Genomic DNA, 20,028 nt, shown 5'->3' with positions numbered 1-20,028 from the left:
TCTAATTTAGATTGTAAGCATCTTGGGTCAGGGGCCTGGCCTTTTTGCTCATGCTACTCTGTAAAAGGCTATGTACACAAACAGTGATTTATACCTAAGCAAGCCGATCATCTTGGTTCATTTTGAACCTTGTGTATCTCAGCAAGGAGTCAGCACATCTGTTTACATTGTCAGAGGGTCTCTAAGGTTTCCCTAGCACAGTAAGCTCTTTGAAGAACAGACAGGGAGACAATTCTTTCAGCATGTTCTGTGAATGTTTTAGTAATGGCAAATAAAAATAACGGATTTACTTTGATGTCTCTGGCTCCAGACAGAAAGCACTCTGGGGGCCTGACTGTCCATAGTGGAAAAACTGTTACTCTAGAGATCAAGGACTGATAAGCTGGTGTCCAGCTGCCACTTACCATGAAATGTTACCACGAAAGGCTAATTCATAGAGTTTGTAGCGTAAGAGAGAACTGATGAATTCCTGCATCAAGTGTCTCTAGGGCACAAAGCTAAATGCACATCTGAATCTTAAGAACATAGGACATTAATGCCAAGTCAGACTATTGGCCCTTCCAGCTCAGTATTGTTGACACAGACTGGCAGCAGCGGCCAAGACTTTTACGCAGGGGTTTTCCCCAACCTTACCTGGAAACACCACGGATTGAACCCTGCAGCCTACGACAGAGTGAGCTCCCGTTGCTCTGTCCCAGCTCCTGCCAATCTAGCAGTTCGAAAGCACACCAGTGCAAGTAGATAAATAGGTACTGCTGTAGCGGGAAGGTAAACAGCGTTTCCGGGTGCTCTGGTTTCCATCACGGTGTTCTGTTGAGCCAGAAGCAGTTTAGTCATACTGACCACATGACCCGGAAAGCTGTCTGTGGACAAACACTGGCTCCCTCGGCCTGAAAGCGAGATGAGTGCCACACCCCATAGTCACCTTTGACTGGACTTAACTGTCCAGGGGTCCTTTACCTTTACCTTATCCTCTATTACTGAGACACAGCCATTCCCCATGCTGATTATGTGGGTTAATGTAGTCAGTAAAGGGGTAATGACCAACTCTACCCTGAACTATTCATATTACTCACCATAGGCTCACCGTTAACATCTCACCCTTGGACATCTGCAACCCACACCCTGGCAAGGCCCATTTTTGTGGCTTGATTTTCTAAGCAGTTGGATCTATCTGCCATTCCTCCCAGTGGCCCCAACATAACACCAGTCTGGCCCAGGCTTATATATTGCTGAAAGCCATAATTTCCAGTTTGAATCATAATTTCTTGTGCGGTAATGTTATCAAATATTTACCTAAACTTCCTTCTATTTGTTTTCTTTTATTAAAAGAGGGTTAGACTATCAATGACTTTTTTTTTTACCTTGCTAGGAATCACAAGGGGGAAGAGTGTTGTGGTGAGGAGAGAGTTAAGGTCTTGTGGGTTTCCTTTGCGCCTGGTTGGCCAGGATAGGCCTTTGGTCTGATCCTGCAGGACTGCTCCTCTGTTCTTAAAATCTAAATAGAATGGATCTGTTGTTTTCCTTGGTTGAAAAAAGCAGGGCAGTAGATTAGCCTGACTTGAACCAACTTTTAGTGAACTCACGCTGCCCATGATCTTTCCTTTCCTTTCTCTGATCTTGTTTTTACTGTTGTTAAGAAACTTTCAGATAAATAAGACCAACAGAAACCCCAGAACGTTCAAACAAAACCACAAACCAAGCATGGGGAGAAACTCTAGTCAGTCTGCAAGTTTATAAGTTTTATTCATAAATACAAAAGCTGAAGAGAATAAAATCCCTTGCAAAATATATTGCGCTTCAGGCTGTTTATTGGGCCGGGAGGCTAAAAGTTTTAAAGTCTAGCCGCACAGGTTGGGAAAATAAAAAAGTCAAGGGTCTGGCTTGAGGGAAACCTGGGGTGTGTGGAGCTGTAGCTCAATGGTAAAACAGTTGCTTTGCATGCAAAAGTTGCCAGGCCTTCCAATGTAGACAATACTGAGCTAGGTGTGTCAATGGTCTGACTTGGTCAAAGGGAGTTCCTTGTGCTCCCATGACTCCACCATAATATCTCAACACTGTCCAGAAACGGTGCTAAGTGCTGCTCATTGGCAGAAGCTGGTTACCTTAATATTTAAACCAGCGCTCAGGTATGCATAATATGATCTTGTAGCCTACAAGTCATCCATCTCTTCTGACCTCTTGTGCCAGAAGAGAAACAGAAATCTTTCTAAATACAGCTACTTGCACGCATAAAGAGAAGAATGCAATTTCAGAATGTATGCCAGTGAGGGGGAGGGAACCGGACGTCCCAATTACAAACATCCTAAATTCTATAAATTTAACCAAAACATGGCAATAGCTGAATGTAGCTGGTGAAATAAGAGCATTTGTTTAAACCCTGGCTGCTGTTATAGAATGCTACTGGCAAATACAAGTGTGCAGGAGGGAGAAGGGGAGGGAGGGGAAGTTTGTGCTTTTCTACTTTGGAAAATTCTGATTTTATAATGATCACTAGGTGGCACCACTGATCCACTCAGTTTCAACAGAGTCATGCTTTGAAGAGGATGAGTTGGAAACTCATAAATCCCTCTGTGGCATGGCAGGTGCATTATGCAGAGCAAGCCAATAAAAGAACTATTTAGGCTACCTTACACATCACAAAATCCCCACACCAAAGGCATAACTTGAATTGTGCACATAGAGTATTGTGTGGAATAATTATCACAGACATTTGCTGAATCCACACTAGTGCAATATCTGTATTAGGCCAACCAAAATGCTACAAAATAGTATGCAAACTTTTGAATCTCCCAGAAACTTTCATCAGCCTGAATTTTATTTTCCCTTGTGGTTCAGCACAGCTGCATTGAATTTCTGTAAGAATATTTCCTGGGTTTTCTCACCCTTTCTGTGCACATGCAGCCAAACCTGCCGAGAAGCTGTGATCAAGTACAGCTTCTCAGAAATTATACAAAGAGCCAAAAACTCCAGGTGCGCAATCATCGCATGGGAGCAACATACACAAAATAAGCATTATTTCCTACCAGCATCTGGGAATCAAAAGTGGAGAGATTGTTTCTGTACTCATGTCCTGCTTGGAGGCTTCCCATAGGCTTCTGCTTGGTCAATCTGAGAGCAAAATGCTGGACTATATGAACTTTTGCTCTGATTCAGCAGGAGTCTTTTATGTTTTTAATGTAATTCCATTTTTAAAGGCATTTTACAAGGTGGGAAACACCCCAAATGGCCTATTTTGCAGAACCATTTTCTTTTTTAAAAAATAAGTGAGGGCTATTCATTTAAGCCACCATGAACTCATCTTTTTGGCACAATCATCAGCTTGGATAATGCTTCACCGCTCCAAGCACACTTCAAGCTTACGGTACCACAATACAGTGTGTTAGAAATATCTGAGACATTTTTATGATCTGAATATCTGTAAAACACGTGCTTCTTACAAGAATTTCAGTTGAGCAGCCGTCTCACACAGAGAGAGTTCAAAGTGGCCTTTGTGGGAACATAATCCAGGGCATACACAGGGTTGCTGGGTTTGCATGGAGTCGCCTTTTGCAAGATCCAGCACCCCCTACATAGTTCAACCATAAATCCTCTAATGTCAGCAACACTTTTTGAAGAAGAGATCTCTTAAGAGATGCTGGCCCCATGTCTTTTTAGGGTTAGTAAGAAGAACATATAGGACAGCTACAGAGCATCCTACCCACTAAATGTGATGTATAAATGAAAAACCACAACAGATATTTCAACACCTCTCTCTTGTTAACAATTCATCTGTTTGACAGATAGCGATAATGAAGACCATGGTGAAAAAAGAATCCCTGACACATCCACCTTTTCTCATCCCCCCTTGGTTTGTGCTTTCATATAACTTTGGACAAGCAACGACCTTGAAATACCAAGCACCAAAGTCTGATACATTCCTTTGGACTGAGTGAGAGTGCCAAGAATGCATGAATTCCTGGTGACCTTTAGCTGCAAACTGTGAACTTTGTTCACTAAGCGTAATGCATACTTAGGCGTCATTACTCAGGCCCTAGGCCAGACCCTTTCCTTTCCTTTCCTCTGCCATTACTTACTTAGTGACAGTTCGCCAAACAAAGTGAGGAATGGGAGCATTTGTCTAAGTAAATGCTGAACCCTGTTCTTGAAACCGTCGCTTCTAAACCTGTGGCTCCTTCCCAAAATATGGAAGGCCCAAGAAGAGGGATGCTATTCACATGGAAGAGAGGTGGCAGAACTTGCTACCGTCACCCGTCTAGACAACCGCTGTAAGTTTACAGCTTCTTTTCAGCCAAAGGCTACTCGCTTCACATTGCAACAGACTACAAGGCTTGGTCCAAATGCTGCTTTCCTAGTGACCTGTCTCACCCCCACAAAACCCCTAGGCTTATGAAATAGGAACTGAACCTGAAATGACATGCGAGACAAATTTCAAGTTCACCAACAATTTGAATCCAAATACCTGTATTTCAGAAGGTTTCAAATTTTCTTTTTGAGTTTGATTTTTTGAGGAACTGTGATTGCCTTCCCCGTTTGACTTGTGGATGTGCATGTGTGCATTCTCAATCCATGGTGCCTTTATTCAGTCGGGGTGGAAATCCCATGCACAGGAAGTGATGTATATGACAATTTATAATTTCAATGTCAGGTCATTCCAGAAAAGGGAACAGGCCCAAACAGGCGCGTTGACTAGCGCCACATGCCGTGTTCCTGCCGCATGAGCACGCCACCCTGACACGTTGTGCACACGCCACATGGCTTGCACACATGACGTAAGCACACCACACAGCGTGCATGAGTAATGTGAGCACATCAAGTAGCATGTACTCACGGCATCCATATGTTGCCTTGGGATATTGAGGGAGCCTGGCCCGTTGCTTGAAAAAAAATTGTGAGGGGCCAAGGCCCCTCGGCCGCCCTATCTGGTGCCCCTGGACTCAAACAGATGCCCACCAGAAAAATTTTATCGCTAAGGACAGCCTAGAACAGCAGCATAGCTAACTGCCCCCGTTTAGATACAGTGCCGCCTACAATTGGATTAGCAGTTTAACAGTTAAGTTTCCCATGACATCCCTCGTTACTTGAACCTTAAATTATTTTCAGGCTCAAAGTTCACTACAAACTTGCCAGATTCAGTGCCTTTACATGACCCCCCCCCCCCCCGGAAAAGAAATCCCAATCCAGCTTCATTCATAACTGAATGCAGCGGCAGTCACTAGCACAAAGACCCTGGCAATATCACCCAGTGAACATGGTTCACTGATAATTTATCCAGATTAGTGCAGTCAATCTATGGTTGAACTTCAAATTTATTGCAACAGAAGCAATCATACACCAGCATGCACTGAAAGATGAGCTTTTATTGCATACAAAAAGTCTCCCATACTCCCACGCGCTGGGAAAAGTCCGCATGCCCCTTTTTTGGCGTCTCCCACCTAGTGGCGTAGCGTGGGGGGTGCGGGGGGGGGGCCGGCCGCACCGGGCGCAACATCGGGGGGGGGGGCGCGGAAGAGACTCAAGTGCTAAAATCCACGGGTTAGGGGGCGCAAATTACTTGCCTTGCCCCGGATGCTAACAACCCACGCTACGCCACTGCTCCCACCATCTGAAAGAGCACACCTCAAGCTTAAAATTAAATTTATATATAATGCTTTGAATCTGCAATTCAAGATGTACTGCGCCCAAAATAAGTTGAATTATTCTGTAACTTAAAAAAAAGAACATTTGAGCACTGATATTTTATTATAGAATGGTTTTAGGTATACTAACACGTAGAGCTTGCTTTTATGAACATTATAATGTATGGAACATGATTCTAGGTATGATTTATCCCAGAAAAAATGAATGAAGAATTCATTCACTCATACACTTCCACCACCACCCCAAACCCATTGGATGGTTATATGAATTCATAACAAATGATATTGCACATGAATGCTGTGCTTCCATTTTGGTTTAGGTAAATATGTCATGGATCTAACTGGAATGACTGTTGGACACAATGTATACCAAAGTACAAATTTACACAAATATTTAATAATTGCTATAAAATAAAGTATTGTAAGCTTGCCATTTATTGCAAACATACGGAACAAGTTTGGTTATTCCTGGAATAATATGAAGTATATGCTACACTTTAGATAATTGTGCACACAAGATGTAGTCAAATTAATCTTAGCATTTTCCAACTCATAGGGGGTGTGATCCGGCCAAAGTTAAGCTCTGACGCCCTACCAATTTCAAATAGGAGAAATTATCAAGTGAAAGTGCTCTTACATATTTCCCATGGAAATCAAGGGGGGCATATTTGGCTGTGCTATATTTGGTCAGATTGTGCCATGTCATTTTTATATACAGTGGCACCTCGGTTCTTGAATGTCTTCATTGACGAACATTTCGGAACCCGAACACTGAAAACCCAGAAGTAAATGCTTCCATTTTCGAACGCGCACTGGAAGTTGAATGGCTTCCACTGTGTGTTTTTCAATTTTCTCAACTGAATTTGCAGACAGCCCCTTTGTGCCTCGGTTTTTGAACATTTTGGAACTCGAACGGTCTTCCGGAATGGATTAGGTTCGAGACCTGAGGTACCACTGTAATTATTGAAAGCTATTGAATATTTAAAAACAAATCCATTTCAATGTTTCATTGGTAACAGAAATCCTTATGTTTGGATTTTGGCTATTATTGGCATGGGGTTTCTGAGCTTAACAATGTCTTGCGCAGTTCTATTTTGCTAGAAAAAGAGGTGCCGGAACTCACCATAAACACCTCTTTTGTTCTCCCTTGGGGCCCACCTTAGAGGTGCTGGAACTGAATTCCAGTAAGTTCTGGCTGAAAAAAAAGCCCTGGTCTTGTGCTCAAATAAAGCATTAAAGCAGATAAGCTTTAACACCATCACACAGAAGACACTTCCCTGGAGGTGTGGACAAACAATTTGTGGTGACCCAAAGCTTATTATGAGGTGCCCACCTCCAGTTCCTTATTTTCTTCTACAAATTTTATTGTTTATTTCATTATTACATTTATATCCCACCTTTTATATTCCAAGGAGGTCAAGACGGTGTACATAGTTCTCCCCCCTCCCAAGGTGGGCTAGGCTAGGAGACAGCGACTGGACCAAGCACAGGTCATCACCCAGGCTTCATGCCTGAGTTGGGATTCGAATCTGGTCTCCCAGGTCCTAATCCAACACTCCAACCACTACCAAAATTGCCTGTGCTTTGACTATTACTGGCTTGGGATGTCTTCAAGTTGGACAGTGTCTGTCAGATAGCTTGGATAACACTGATCTAAATGGGGCTGTGGTCTGACTTGGTGTAAGACAGTTCCGGTGACCTTCTGCATGCAGACCAAAATGCATAAATCGTGACAAACCTGTGCGAGCTTGTGCCTTTAATTTAAAATCAAAAATTCCAGTTTGACCATTGCGTAACTGATACTAAGCTCGTGAGTCCCTTTGAGGTTGCCTTGATATATTCCCCCTCTGCGTTGCGGCTGGAATGAGAGAATGAACTGTACTGAGTTTTCTATTTGGATGTATTTCTATTTCTCTCATTTGTATGTTCAAAAAAGCATACATTATTTTTCTTAAGTCCTTTATATATATCCACTTGGCGATGATTAAGTTGGGCCAATCCTACATTGGATTACAGCAAAGGAATCCCAGACAGACTGAAGAGACTCAGGCAAGCGCATTCTTAAAATATTTTGTTACTTTAATCTAAATCCTTAAGTCTGACTATTATTTTCACATGATTGTGTTTTTTTTCTATAAAAAGTTTTTAAAACCCGCCAACGGGTATATTTCTGCTTTGCCTAATGCTTTCAGAGAGAATCCTGATGAAAGCTGAGCATCTTCTTTTCACCTGCATAAATTGAACATATTTTCCTTTTGGGTTTCAGAAAACGCAACATTGGAAGGCCATTTGTGAGGGGAGTGGGTGGGATTTAGAGACAGGAAATCCCAGAGAGGACCTCCTGTTTTTGGTGGAGACAATTATAGTGTTGCTTTTGGTTGGAGCCCAGAATCTCTATTGGATACAAATGTCCTTGGCAACAGACATGAAGCCTAAAAGCTTACAGATCTCTGTAAATTTGGGAGATGGGACCTGCCACTGAAGTTTGCATATAGCGCTAGCAGCTTTGCGTTAGGGGTAAGTTCGCATCAACAGTGTGTTTTCAATTTCGTAAAGCTGGCTGATCTTGGTAGATAAACACTCATTGTGGTGGAATATTTGTGCCAAGGTTTGTCTAAACCTTCATTACATTCCGATTCTTTTCAGCGGCTGCAGCCGACTCACGAAGGAGAAGGCACCAGTTTGCTAAAAGGGACAGCGCTGGAGTCAGTATTCAAGGTTCTGTTTCTTCGATTAGCTTGCAGACTTGTATAACTTCTCCAAGTATTAGTCCCTATGTCCAAAAGAAGAAGTACGTTGGCTTGAGTCCTGAGTTGCTCTTCTGTTCATGCAAAGTATGTCCATCAACTCCTCTTTCTACTTGCAGCCCCCTACACTATATCCTGCACCATTCCCAGCAGTGCCAGCTCTAGGTATTGTGGAGACCCTGGGCAAGGTATCTTCACGACACCTCCTCTCCATGGCTCTGCTGCCCACTCACTTGTCCTCTCCTCCTGCTTAGAGCCAGCAGTCATCCAGAAGGCCCAGGGTTCTGAACCAGTCCAACCTGCTGACCATGTGTGCCAGGCCCAGATGGCAGAGTGAAGGCTGGTCCCACCTGACTCCATCCACAATGGCACATGGGCTACCTGCCACTAGCTGCCATCTGGACTCCGAGAAAGGGAGAAGGGTGTCCTTCCTAGATCCAGCCATTCTGGGCAAGGTGGCCTGGAAAATCCCTACACTACTACAGCAGTGAACTGTGTGACAGCGCAAGCATTCTCCTGGCCACCTCACCCAGAATGCCTGGTTCTAAAGGATTCCTGCTTTGGCTCCTTCCCAGAACCCAGCAGTGGCAGAGAGATCACCACAGCTGCTATAGCTGGAGAAGCAGAAAAGCAGGTGATTCTCTGTGGGAAGAGAGGGGGCAGGGGGAAGAATAGGAGACATGGGGGAGATCAGTGGCATAGTGTAGGTTGCCAGCTTCTGGGCTGCACAGAGGGGTGGGAGGGAGTGAAATAGATGGAGTAGGCATGCACATTCAATGGCTTAATGGCATCTGTGTCATCCAGGAGATCCCAGCTTCAGAGATAAGAAAAGAAGAGTTGTTCTGTTGTCTGGAGAGGTTTCAACAGAACCCAGTGACAGGAGCACGCAGCTGTATTGAGGCAGCACCGGGTGTTGAAATTTTGTGCCCCTAACAAAACATGGGCCGCAGTAGTGGCATACATAAATAGCCTTTTTTGTTAGCCCCAAAATGGAAAATGAGTGAGGTCCCAACTAAAGAGGACAGACAACTTAAACTGATGGAATATGCTCAGCTTGCAGACTTAACTTACAGAATAAGAGAACAAGAAGAACGTATATACGTTTAAAGAAGATTGGAAAATATTTAATGAATATATGGGTGAAAATTGTGTACATTTGAAAACACTGGCAGCATTAAGATGGTGGTACTTACATTAAGATTTTGGGGAAAAGGATGGAGCTGTGAGTTAGTGCACAAGGGTGTTCAGAAGCCTTGGTTTTTCATCAGACTTTGGAAAGGAAAGATATACTTTTATCGCCAGCACCTAGAAAAAAATAAGTTGAAAGGTTACATTTTGAACTATAAATCACCCCTTTGTAAACAAACAAACAAAAATCCTGTAGATTTTTTTTTAAAACATACAAATATTAGATTAGAATTTTCAACCATAAATAGTTCAATTTCAATTTAAGATTTTACGGTGAAATTTGAGATTTGCCAAAGTAATCCTGAAGTGGTGGTTGATTTTGTGGTGGAGAAACTGCCATTTCTGAAGCCCTACTGGTTTGCAGCAGTCAGTGCAGAAGAACATAAAAATGTCTTTATATGGCATTGCAAAGAAGTTATCTGTGGAATGAGTTCCATAAATTTGGTGCACACTACTCAGAAGGCCCTCTCTCTGGTTGTCACCTTCCTAACTCTAGATGGTTGAAGCCCATCTTCCAAAGATGACCTCAGTATGATACAGGTAGGTTGATAAATCATCCTGATTTAAGACCTAGTTGCATGAGTTGCTGTTCCACCAAAGACACTGGACTAGTTCACACACCCTCTCAAACAGAAGAGGACTGTATCTTTTTATCATGCTCACCACGTGTGTCTGCTTCAACCAGGCATCTATGCATGGATTTAACATTTCTTTAGTGTCGACATGCATAAAATCCATTGAATTCTACTAAATAATCAGTTCCATACAGTGTTCCATACTTTATTTAGATGCATAAAATCCACTGCATGGTTGACATCCAACTTATATATGGCGAGCATGATCTGGCCATCAACCATGCATGGGCCCTTATACATCTATGAAAAGTTTATTCATTATACCACTGGCTACACATAGAGGGCCAATGGTCCAGTTGACATTATAAATTCATCTGATGGGCAGAACAGGAAACTGCAATCTCCACCCACACTTAAAAACTATGTGTAACTTCAACTAGGGGGAAAGGTAAATCAAACAAGTCCAGAGCCATGATGAAATGAGGTGATGTCCACAGTGGGGTATGATCATTGTGATTTATTACTGACATGTACTAGATTGAGTGTTTCCTTCTGATGCATTGTTGAAGATGAAAGCTATATCAAGTGATGTACTGTATCTCTGTTATTCTGACAAATGCTGAGAAAGAGAGGTAACAACTTTGCAATTAACCAAAATCACTACTGCATAAGGATTGTTTCAGTTTTAACAACAAGTGGACTTTTCAATATGCTTATATATCTTTCCTCCCATCTTGTAGATTCAAATATTTGTTTCTGAAATTTGAAGGTCTGTAGACTATTGGGCATAAATGCTGTCTTTCTTATATAATGGCAATGTTTCCCTGTTGTCATTAAGCAGATTCTATGAAAAAGCCTCCAACAGCTTTTGACAGATGAGTCACATTGCATTTTCTTATATATTGAGCCATCAGAAAAATGAAGAAGCAGGACAGAAAATCAGGGTAGAGCAAGACCTTTAGCAAGGCAGAATCCCAAAATATAACTTAATTGCATATAAAACATTAGCAAAGCACACACAAAAGATATGCAATTTGAAAACCCTGGCAGAACATGCCAAAGCAATGATTGCCAATAATTCGGTTACTCAGGCTGCAATCCTATGAGTAAATCCCATTGAATTGAACAAGACCATTTCTGAATCAACATGTGTAGGATTGCCCAGTTTGGCTGTAATCCTATGCTCTCTTACTGAGAGTAAGTCTCGTTTATTATTTGTTTATTGTATTTAAACCACACCTTTTATACCTCACCTTTGTGAGATACCACAGATACTAGTAATTCCTTCCGCTCTTTCTGATGCCTGTAGGCCATATTTATGACTAGTTTAGCTCAGTGGGGTTTGCTTCTGAGTAGACATGCATAGAGTGGTGCTAGGCACAGAAGCAGCAGGATGAAAAAGCTGTTTGATCACGTTTTGCCCCAAACACACCTGAATTTAGGACAAAGTTTGTGCTTCGTTAGCTACAATCTATTAATAGGGAAGCCTGGAATCACAACACATGCTCTCACTTCTTGACTGGAAGGATCACCTGTTTCAGTTCCAAGGCTGTTCCTCCATACAGCGAATCAATTTTTGCAGTGCAAAACACACACAAACAGAAATCTCTTCCTTCCCCCTGCCACATTCTGTTCATGGCAAAGCAGCACATTAACCACATCTCTGCTAATACAGTACTGTGCAAGTAGCTTGCTTAAGAGGAAGAAAGGAAGAAAATAACCTTGCCTTCAGTTCACTGGAGGAGGACTAAACAGGGCAGATGATGATGGCTTCCTGTGCATTGAGACTTGCAAGCATGCGCCACTGAGCTGAGTGGAAGCATTCACTGAGTCATGTTATGTCACCAAGAGATTAGACTTCTACCAGGCACATGGCCTAAGCTCTCCTAGCCTGTGGATATTTCTTCCTTGGATCAAATGCTGGCATTAAGGGATTCAGTAATGTTCCCCCCGCCACCTCTAGTACAGTGGAGGGCTGCTCTTCTGCAGGAGAGCACAGCTCCCAGAAGATGCACAGCCATAAGCAAGTTCTCCATGAATCTACAGAGGACCTCTAAGGATCCCAAGATGTTCTTGCCACCATAGCTGTTGCTGATGAGTCTACTCCAGCACCAGCTGAATGTGAGTGTACTATTCAAAGCACAGTGGTTTTTCATTCAGTACAATATGGTTCATATTCAGGAATAGGCAGCCTACACTAATAACCATTCAAGATCCTCAGAAGTTAAAACTCGATTAGCATCTTTATAAATCACATTGCAATAAAAATGTCATGGGTAATTGGTGAAGACAGATGATCAGGGCTAAGTGCTTTATACCTCTGCCACTATTGCTAATGACAAGATGCTCCTCTCCAAGGAAGTGTGTGTTTTTATTTATTTGATCATTAACAGGAGCCTACTGTAAATGTGACATGTAAACAAGCACCACATTTAATGCATTTCTGTGGATTTTAAAAATTCTTCCTTTCACCACCCACTCTCTCTCTCTCAGATGTTTGTAGGTGGTAAGGAGGGACTAGAAATTCTAAGAATGGGTTTAAACTTTGATGTGCTCCCTAGACATTTCTTCTCTTACTTGTGAATAAACCCCATCGTATCTGGGAGATGTATGGGATCATGGCTGAAGCTGACAGCTGCACGAAGGCAATTTCTGGGGGTGCTCAACTGGAGGGATGGAACTGGGGGGTGGGTGGAGGGGCAGGGGAAACAACTTGGCAATTCACATCAGGCAAAGACATCCCAACTCTGTCTCCACCCTGTGGACAGGCAGCAGGCAGCACGGTGACACATCCAAGCATAAAGGTAAAGGGACCCCTGACCGTTAGGTCCAGTCACGGACGACTCTGGGGTTGCGCGTTCATCTCTCTCCATAGGCCAAGGGAACCGGTGTACAGCTTCTGAGTCATGTGGCCAGCATGACTAAGCCACTTCTGGCAAACCAGAACAGTTCATGGAAATGCCGTTTACCATCCCGCTGGAGCAGTACCTATTTATCTACTTGCACTTTGACGTGCTAGGTTGGCAGGAGCAGGGAGCGAGCAATGGGCACTCACCCTGTCGCGGGGATTCGAACCACTGACCTTCTGATCTGTAAGCCCTAGGCTCTGTGGTTTAGACCACAGCACCATCACGTCCCAAGCATAGTGATGTGGAAAATACCATGCACATTTGAATTGAAGCACAGTGAAAAATAACCTCACTTTGCTGTGTTTTAAGATGGTAATGTGTTTACAGCCTTATTTGGGGAGCTATCTTCTAGAAGAGGTGTTGTCAGTTCCTCAAATCCAGCCTTTTCCTTTCACTCTCAGCTTTCCCACACACTCTTGTCTCTCCAGCCTTAGGAGGAGGAAGATCCACACAGACAGATTTATGAGACATTACGACATCACTGTATTCACAAGTCAACACATTGGTCCAGCAAAATACTAGACTGCACATGTGACCTCATATGCTTGAAGCAGTAGTTATCCATGAGTCTGACGTTAGCTCACTGAGAGACTTCTTTTGTGGAAACTGAGGATGCATTTGCACTATACATTTAAAGCACATGGCTTTCCCCCAAGAATCCTGGGCACAGTCCTTTGTTAAGGGTGATGGAAATTGTAGCTCTGTGAAGGGGAAACTACAATTCCCAGGATTCTCTGGGGGAAGCCACATACTTTAATGTATGATGTGTATGCAGCCTGAGTTACCAGAGCATTATTTATCATAGCGTATGATAACAATAACAACAACAATAATAATTTATGAAGACTATGGGTCTTTTTCGCTCTATAAGACATACCCAACCATAAGACGCACCTAGTTTTTAGAGGAGGAAAACAAGAAACAAGAAAGCAAAGCAAAGCCTCTTGAGTGAAGAGGCAGGAGCGCTCCCACTGCACTCAAGAGGCTTTGCGTGGCTATTCCCGAAGCCAGAAGAGCAAGAGGGATTGGTGCGCAGCGCTCCCTCTCGCTGTTCTGGCTTCTGGGATAGTGGCGCAGCATGCATTCACTCCATAAGACGCACACACATTTCCCCTTACTTTTTAGGAGGGAAAAAGTGCACCTTCTAGAGTGAAAAATACGGTAATCATGGCAGAAAGGCAACACTCCACTATAGAGACAAACTAGGTAAAACTGTTTGGGTTTCAAAAACTCAGCTATGCAAACGTCTTGGAAAGGGAGAGCTCTTTGGAGGTGATGCACAGAGACAGCTTCGAAGCTCATGGGCTTGGTATGATAATTTGGATGCATTTCATAGGATGTGATGAGAGTCTCCTGATCTCCACCAGCTGCAAATGTGGTTGTAATGGGAAGAAAGTAAAAAAGAAAAGAAAAATGATAGGTAGGGGAAATAGTATTATGGTCAAATCCTGATCGTTTAATGCGCTTATTGTTTTGCAGCTTGGTGCTTGCTAAGGCACAGGGTTGGTGTGGGGACAGTAACATTTCAATTTGTCCAGGACAAATTAAACAGCAAAAACCCCAGGAAAGCTCTGACTGTACAGTGTGCTACATCAGTAAATATTGTGTTAAGTATCCACTAAAATCCTGGCAATGTCCCAGCATTTCAGAATGAAACTAAGGCCCAGATCAGGTTTCAGAATACTTGTATTCAATATTATCAGCATCGCTTATTATCAGGGCTTTATTTCCAGCAGGAACTCACCAGAGCTCAATTCCAGCAGCTCTCAGGTGGGCGCTATTGCCATTATAAGAGAACAAGGAAGGCATTTGTGGTGAGTTCTGGCACCTCTTTTTCTGGAAAAATAGTACTGCTTATTATATATAAATGTTTTACAGTGGTACCTCAGGTTACAAATGCTTTGGGTTACAAACGCTTCAGGTTACAGACTCCATTAACCCGGAAGTTGTACCTCGGGTTAAGAACTTTATCTCAGGATGAGAACAGAAATCACAGCAGCAGCGGGAGGCCCTATTAGCTAAAGTGGTACCTCAGGTTAAGAACAGTTTCAGTTAAGAACGGACCTCTGGAACGAATTAAGTTCTTAACCAGGGGTACCACTGTAATTACATTTCTGAAAAACAACAACATTCAATGTAATGTACAAAATGCAAACAGCATGAAAGTACAATAAAGAAAACCAGTAAATGTAAACCATTGACTATAGAATGCTCCTCAAAGACTAAGAGTGCAATTCTATGGTCAATGGGAAGGTGTCCCAGGAGCCACAGGATTGGGCAGGTCTCCCTCTCTGCAGCACGCAGGTCTACCCACAGAGGCCTCCTTCATGAAACTCTGTGGCTGTTCCTTCCCTACTGTGCTACTGTTGATGCTCCAATAGCAGTAGAATGGGGGAAAGGGACATGTTGTCTGCTGGACCACCATGGACAAGGAATCCCAGAGAGTGAGGCTCATCTCATTCCATGTCCTGTATACCTGAAGGAGTGTCTCCACCCCCATCATCCAGCCCAGACACTGAGGTCCAGTCAGTGGCGTAGCGTGGGTTGTCAGCACCCGGGGCAAGGCAAGTAATTTGCGCCCCCTAACCCGTGGATTTGCGCCCCCTAACCCTAACCCCCAGATGTTGTGCCCGGTGCGGCCGGCCCCCCCTGCACCCCCCACGCTACGCCACTGGGTCCAGTGCCGAGGGCCTTCTGGCGGTTCCCTCGCTGAGAAAAGTGAGGTTACAGGGAACCAGGCAGAGGGCCTTCTTGGTAGTGGCGCCTGACCTGTGGAATGCCCTCCCAGCAGATGTCAAGGCAATAAACAACTATTTTACTTTTAAAAGACAACTGAAGGCGGCCCTGTTTAGGGAAGTTTTCAATGTCTGATGCGGTATTGTTTTTAATATTCATTTGGAAGCCACCCAGAGTGGCTGGGGATAACCAGCCAGATGGGCAGGGTATAAATAATAAATTATTATTACATATTTTATTATTACTTGATCTTAACTCAACCATAGTTCAGATTAATTCCAGTTCAGAGTTCAGCTGTAACAGTAAACTGGAGTTATCAAAAAAAATTCTGACTCCTCATGCTTCCATTAGAGGAGGAGGAGATAGGTAGAAAGTGTGCAAACTTTACTTCATACAATTTTCTCATTTACTCAGATAAAATTAAATATTTTCTGATTTTCTCAGATAGCTTGAGGCAGTAATTCTGACCCATTTTGAAATTATAAGAACTGTATTTCATTCCTTTCATTCCCAAGGCATTAATTCTTCATGATGACAAAAACAGCTGGACAAAATAGCAATGACAGTCTTGGCGGAGTGTCACCATTTTGACTGGCTGGCACATAGGCATGGATGCAATATCTTCTTGGTGCTGTTAGTCTCTGACAACTTCTAATAATACAATCTGTTGCTATTGTCCACTCTGCCAGGAGCACTCCCAGACTGTCACTATTTTTGGGTGGGCTTCAACCACAGGCTTATTTATTATTTTATTTCGTAAAATGTATATACTGACTGACTGTAGAAAACATCAAAGCAGTTTAGGTTTTACTATTATAGTTGATTGGCCTAACTCAGTCTGGACTGAACCCAGTGCTGTAGGCTAGCCACATGCACATGTGTGGTGAGTAAATAAGTCATAAGTACATACTGGTCCTAAGGCTAGCAAGTCACCTAGACTGATTTTAAGAGATTTCACAAAGTTTGTGAGACAGGCAGAGGTATCACAAGCTATTCTTTCATAACAATGGCCTCTGGCTACCTCCCCAAATACTTGACTGAATAAATATGTCAGTTAATAGTAAGCATGTACCACAGCAGCATCTGAAGACATTCTTTGCTTTTTAACCCTCTGTTTTTATTGCTATTTTAAAAGGAAAATAATCACCTTTAAAGTGTGTGTGTGTGTGTGTGTGTAACACAAAAGTATTTATAAGAGCCTCAGTGATGCTATTTATACAGTATATGCTCCAGTTAATTCTCAGCTGCTGTCAACATTCAGTTACTATGGCTTTGGGACTTTAAAGAAGAACAGGGATATATGCAGTGCAGTGTCAGAAGACATACTGAGCTGGTTCCATACAGAGAGTGCACTCTAAATCCCAGATGCCAATCAGCAGGGCTGTACGGAGAGGTGAGGCCATTGCCACACCAACATCATGGCAGCACATGACCAGGACCAAGTGTGGCAGGGGACAGGAAGGTTGCTTTAGTCTGGAGCTGGTTCAGTGATTGGGGTCAGGTCAGGGGCCATTTTGCTGCATAGTGGTACTGAAACTGGCTTGTGATGACATAGCCCTCAGGCTGCCTTAGCCCCTTCTATTCCATGCCCCCAGAATGGGGCCTTTTCCAGCCGGAACTCGCTGGAACTCAGTTCTAGCACCTCTCAGGTTGCTGCTATTATAAGAGAACAAGGGAGGCGTTTATGGTGGCTCGCACCTCTGTTTAAATGGGTCCCGACCACGCCTCCCCAGCCAGCAGATTGGTTGGCTGGTCGATGATGTGGCCAGGATCCTCCGGGCAACGTGGGACTCCGCCCCCCACCCCTGGAGCGGAGTGGGCAGTTATGTGGTCCACCGCAACTCCTCCCCACATTTAAGTGGAGCGGATTTCTGGCTCCTCTTTTTCTAGAAAAATAGCATTGCCCTGGAATACCCCTTTCTTGGATCTTCTGCTGGTGCTCCCAGTGGGGATCCCACTGGCAGTACTTTTTGCCAGTCTGCCCATTGACTTTGCCAGCAAAACTTAACTTGCAAAATGTTTTTTTTTATTACTTTGCCCATTAGTTATGACTGAAATTGTAAAATACAGTGATGAAGATTATGAAGATTATAAACAATATCATTGCACTAAATTCCTGATTATTTCAAAATTGCATTTGTATTGAGGACATATGACCTAACCAGTTTTCTTTCTATAATTTCAGTGGGATCAAGTTAAGGACTAAGACGCATTTAATACAGTGGGGGACAATAAAGGTCTTTTTGCAATTACATGTATTGCAGACAGTGATATTCATTGTAGCTTAGTAACAAACAATACAGATTCCATTGGTCAAATAAACAATTAATAAAATGGTCTGGCAAAGCAGAGGATGTTAGCAAACGTCTACAAGTGAAGCATTGAAGGATTTCCCAAATATTTATCCAGAGAGTCTCAGCTCTTACACGGCAGAGGACAATACGTTCTTTGTCTCACTTGAACTTGCACAGACAGAAAGTATGTTTGCATGGGATGGGATCACAACGAACGGTCAGGTTTGGAAGGCATTCAGGCAATAAAGAGTTAGCAGCAGGGCTTGACAGATCATTCTAAAAAAGACCTGCTACCGCTAGCTCTCAAGAGAAATGACCGAATATGTTGTAAACAAGAAGATTTTGAACATCAATCTTAAAAGTGTTTTTAAACAATCCTTCAGACAGGGATGAAGGACCTGTGGTTTTCCAGATGACTCCAGCTCCTACTACCCTTGACAATTAATGCCTGACCATGTTGGTTGGGGCTGGAGTTGGAGTCCAGCAACATCTGAAGGTTCATCCTTGTCTTAAGATCTACAGATATAACAAGTGTATATTAATAGCTTCTATCTTCTCTTGGTGAAGAGCTTAGGAAAAAATTCATATAATACAATTTATTCAGGTAGCATTTAAAGTCAATTATGATATATAAAAAGTTATCCAGAGAAGGCATTTCTATGTAAGACTCCTTTACTAATTTGCAAAGCACACACACATGCACACCACCAATAACAGTAACAACAACAACAATACCGCCAATATTAAGAAAAATTATCCTGGTAGTGAAAAGCATAAGATCAACAGTAAAATTGCATTTATAAAACAAATACAAAATACATCAATGAATTAAAACTTGTAATACTTGGTTACATATACATGCAATACCAAATTAATATCAGCTGTCAGAACACATTCTTGTTTATATATAGGTTTTACATTAATGGTGTAATTTCAGAAATGCAGAAAAGATAATTTCAGAATAAAAACAGAAAATTTTATTTCATGACTCATGAGTCATATATAGAGAGGGGGGGGGGAGAGAGTTTCTCATGAATTTAAAAATCTGTCATATCTTTCCATTAAAACTGTTAACCAGATATACGTTTTAAAAAATAAAGCCAACTAGCTTATTGAATTGTGTTCACCTCCATAATTTAATTCTGCACGAGCTGAAAATCTGGTAGCTTTAAGAAAACCAGCTTTTAAAAACAAAAACAAAATAACCATTTAAATATACGAACAGCAGTCAAGATTGTTGAGAAATGTTCTTAATGTTCACAGGGAAACAATGAAGTTTTGAAAAATCTGTAGCAATCTCTGTCTGTATTGAAGCTGCGGGGGGTGAAGGGAAGCGGGGCAGGGAACATTTCCCAGAAAATTCCCTAGGTTTTAATTCAAGATGCTGACCTCACACAGGATATTTCACAAGTTGTAAGAGCACAGCTGAGTCTTGTGTTTCCAGTTGTACAGCTTTTGAAGTAGCAGACAGTCTGATGGCATGACTGGCTTAAGAGCGCTAAGTGTATTTGGCACATAAATCATTTGGCCTGAACTTTGCATCTACAGCCACAAGCTGTCATTCTACAATAAAACAATATATGTTGTTCAGAGGGGAATTCCACAAAGCAAAAATAGTTCCTTATTTTAATTATATCTATTTTAATATGATTGCCACTGCTTTGAACCATCCTTTCTTAATGCTGCATTGTCCTGAGACATAGAATTAAGGAGAGGACCTGATCTATGGATGTGCATCATCATCATCAATTATTATTATTATTATTATTATTATTATTATTATTATTATTAATACCCCGCCCATCTGGCTGGGTTTCCCCAGCTACTCTGGACGGCTCCAAAGAGAATATTAAAAACACGCTAAAACATCAAACATTAAAAACTTCCCTAAACAGGGCTGCTTTCAGATGTCTTCTAAAAGTCAGATGGTTGTTTATTTC

The 20,028-nt window shown here is 42.4% G+C and overlaps 1 protein-coding gene across 6 annotated transcripts in view; it reads right to left on the bottom strand.

The window, feature by feature from the left end:
* COL8A1 (collagen type VIII alpha 1 chain) overlaps positions 1–20,028 on the bottom strand; it is a 95,343-nt gene that overhangs the window by 15,286 nt on the left and 60,029 nt on the right. For all 6 annotated transcript variants that reach the window (XM_081198978.1, XM_081198979.1, XM_081198980.1 and 3 more), the window contains one exon: positions 9,580–9,691. The gene's annotated coding sequence lies outside the window, so the exon portion shown is untranslated. The remainder of the gene's footprint in view (positions 1–9,579; positions 9,692–20,028) is intronic.

The sequence above is a fragment of the Podarcis bocagei genome (assembly GCF_964188305.1).
Source record: "Podarcis bocagei genome assembly, chromosome: 6".
Taxonomy (NCBI): domain Eukaryota; kingdom Metazoa; phylum Chordata; class Lepidosauria; order Squamata; family Lacertidae; genus Podarcis; species Podarcis bocagei.
This window is presented reverse-complemented; position numbering and strand designations above follow the sequence as displayed.